General features: G+C 33.9%; 1 long non-coding RNA gene across 1 annotated transcript; it reads right to left on the minus strand.

Annotated features, from left to right (window-relative positions):
• Positions 1 to 731: 731 nt before the first annotated feature.
• Positions 732 to 1389, minus strand: LOC112097673. Its single transcript, XR_002905174.1, has 3 exons — positions 1087 to 1389; positions 893 to 970; positions 732 to 790 (listed from the first exon to the last, which is right to left on the minus strand). It is a non-coding gene; the product is annotated as an uncharacterized LOC112097673 (long non-coding RNA).
• Positions 1390 to 3308: the final 1919 nt, after the last annotated feature.

Consider the following 3308-nt stretch of genomic DNA (forward strand, 5'->3'; position numbering starts at 1 on the left):
GGTAATAGGGTTGTTGTATACATGTCACGGTCTAATTATGTGCCTCAAATTTTATCACTAACATCATCTTAGATCTAGTCCATTATGACACAATCTGAATTTTCACCTTACAAGATTGAGAAGGGTATTTGATCCCACTCACATGAGGGATACACGGCTACCTCTACTCATTTTTAAGAGGAAGATCGAACAATTATATACGAATAGTGATATTAGAGTCCGTAAATATGGACTCGAGCCTACCCCTCACTTTGGTGAGAGCGTGAGTTTATGGCCGAGTGGTTATGCATGTATATGGCTGAGGTTGACTATAGGGTTGACGGAGAAAATACAGTTCAAACATCACATAAAGAAGTCATTACTATTGAAGGATGAAGGAGGATCAATTCACGTAGCTAGCCTAGCCCCCAATAACTTTCATCATCAAGGCCAACTTTCAAGAACTAGGCCGTATACTACAATTAATAACAGAGCGAAGAATAAATCCAGCACGCGTGAAGCATTAGTAAAAATTTGAGGTTTCAACATCAATATTCCCCTACGCAATTTTAATTGTGGATTGCACATAGTATTGAAATAATTTCCTGAATAGCAATTGGATATCTGAGTGAAGAGGAAGAGCGAGTCCCATTTCTTGTTTGTATTGCTTATACACAACATTGAGGAATTGATAATAGCGTATAAGTTGTCCTTCGACTCCTCCTCACCCCTTGAACAGTATTTTCTGCAACATGATTTTTATAGAATCACAAAGGCACATTTTGTGATTTGGTAGTTGCTGAGGTCCGAACTGAAATAAAATGCCAGAGTATTTATTTTTAATACCTAATGAAATACTCAACATGGATAACTTGATATTGAAACAGCCCATAAGGCAGGCTCTTTCTCTCACCTTTCAGAAGCCATTTTCTGCAACATGATTTCTGAAATTGCATGTAATATGATAAATTGCTAGATGCTACGCTTGTACCTGAAGTTGTGACCACAGAGGAAAAGGAACCCTTTTATTCAAAATGTGTTTCTAATACCCTCTGCTAGAAACAAAAGCAATTGCATCAAGATTGATGGGTATCTGATGATACTTACCTAGCATTGAAAAGGCTCGAAGTTGTATATAGCAACTTCGTTAACTGCTTGGACAGAGAAATCACGGTCAAGACTCGTCTTGCTCAGAAGATTGATGGTAATTTCTTCATCTTACACGATATCCCTTCTCTGACTTGAAGTGCTAGAGCCTTAGGTAACTCTCTCTCCGATTCTGTTTTCATATGAAAAATTTCCCGTATTTACAGAGTAGAGGGGGTGACCAATTTATTTTTATACACACAAACTTGGTGATGATCGGTATCTGGGCTGAGTTGGAGTGATTAACCGCGTGAGAATTTTGAATTTTCCTGTGACGGCGTTAAGGAGAGATCCGTTTCCTTTGACATCATACAGCCAGCTTTCCACTAAAGAGTTGTCTCCTTCTTTGCGAAGTAGTGAAGTGAAGATGGAGAACAAGGACGCGTGTCCCCTTCCTTGAGAAGCAGTCAGTTGCCCCAGCTAGCCTAATACTTTAGAATATTCTGCTTCTTTTGTTTTCTTCCGCCGTCTCCTTCCTGTTAAAGGGATAAAGTAGCAAGTGTTTATACCGTTAAAAGTCTTAAGCTCCACGTACGTTCACCTTGTGGGCGCTATTTATTGGATGCCATTTAGGAATGGCAAAAGGTCGGGTGGGCTAGGGCTTGGTCCGATCAAAAAATTTTAAACACCCAACCCTAAATGAGCCCGATTATTTTATAGTTAGGGTCGGATCGAGTCCGACCCTACTAAAATAATTTTTATATTATTTTAATATTGAATTATTTTTTAATTTTTTGTTTTATATTCATATTATTTTAATGTTTTCTTCTATACATGCACCTTAATTCAATAATTTAGGCAACTCAAATTTACTAATATCTTTTCTAATTTAAAATAATTAACAACACAAAGGCAAAATGTACAATATAATTAATCACAAATAATTCACAAAACAACCAATTAATAGGAATAATTTTTTAAATTCAATTCCATAATCCAACTTTAAAAACACACAATGCGATTAAATTAAAAAAAAAACACAATTCAATTGCACAACCATTTCAACCTCACACACAAATTAATTCCAAAAAAACAACATAATATAGTGATTACCATATTATAAAACCACAGATTATTATAATTTATTTTATCAATATTTTGTGAGTATTTAGTCCACTTTCTTGATATTTATCTAAAAGAATAGTATAAAAGGCAAAAGAATAACCGTTAAAACTATATATAGAGTAATTGTTAATTATAAAAATTATGAAAAAACATGTGTACATGGGGTTACCAATAACTAAAAAATAATAACAAAAAAACCGTTAACATTATCATAGTATTTATTATGAGGTTATTTGACTAAGGGGAATTCTGGAATCTTCTACTACTTCAAGAAAAATCTAGAAGCTTCTACTTCTTTCAATCTATTCGTCTGTAGTCTCATTATTTTAATTTCATTGATGAACAGTAAAAACGGAGATGATATACATAACTTCAGACAGGGTGGAAGAGCCAGAGGTGCGGGCAGATGTTATTTAGCTAGGAATTTTAATTTTTTCTAAGTGCTTATATTTAATTTTGAGCTTAATGCTCTGGTTTTGATGATTAAAATATAATTTTGTATATATATTTTTTCGTTATTTTTAAAGCCAACAAGAACAAATTATAAATTTTACCGGGGGTAAATGAAAAACTTGAGCGAAAATTTGATATATATATATATATATTGTGAAATTCCACTCAACGGAGCAGCTCCACATTCTTCACTGCTTATTTTACCCACTAATATTTAGGATACATTTGTAAATATTTATTTCTTTATGCACATTTATTTATTTAAAGAGAAATAAACTTATGACTTCAACTTGATTGAGTTTAATGTAAATGTCTAGATCAACAAATTCACAGTTTATAAAATAGCCTCCATCATTTCTGCTACTGGGCCTGGCATGTTTAGCACGAACGTCCTGTGGATGGTATCAGTCTGTTTGTCGAAGATATAGTACAACCTTTCCTGATCTAGGTAGTACTCTTCCATCTTACAGACATCACAGCACTTGCTTTGGAGAAATTGCTTTTCAGCAACCTCTTCTTCTCTTGTGTATTGGCCTAGAAAATCCAAAGATAGATTTTCTACCAAGCGCTCAGTTCAATGTAAAATCTGAAATTTCATGAGTCTATAAATTTATGGAGGTTATATAATAGATTTAACAATGTGATCTCTCTTTTTTTTTTTTTTT

This window comes from Citrus clementina, unplaced genomic scaffold (assembly GCF_000493195.1).
Source record: "Citrus clementina cultivar Clemenules unplaced genomic scaffold, Citrus_clementina_v1.0 scaffold_5, whole genome shotgun sequence".
NCBI classification, from domain to species: Eukaryota; Viridiplantae; Streptophyta; class Magnoliopsida; order Sapindales; family Rutaceae; genus Citrus; species Citrus x clementina.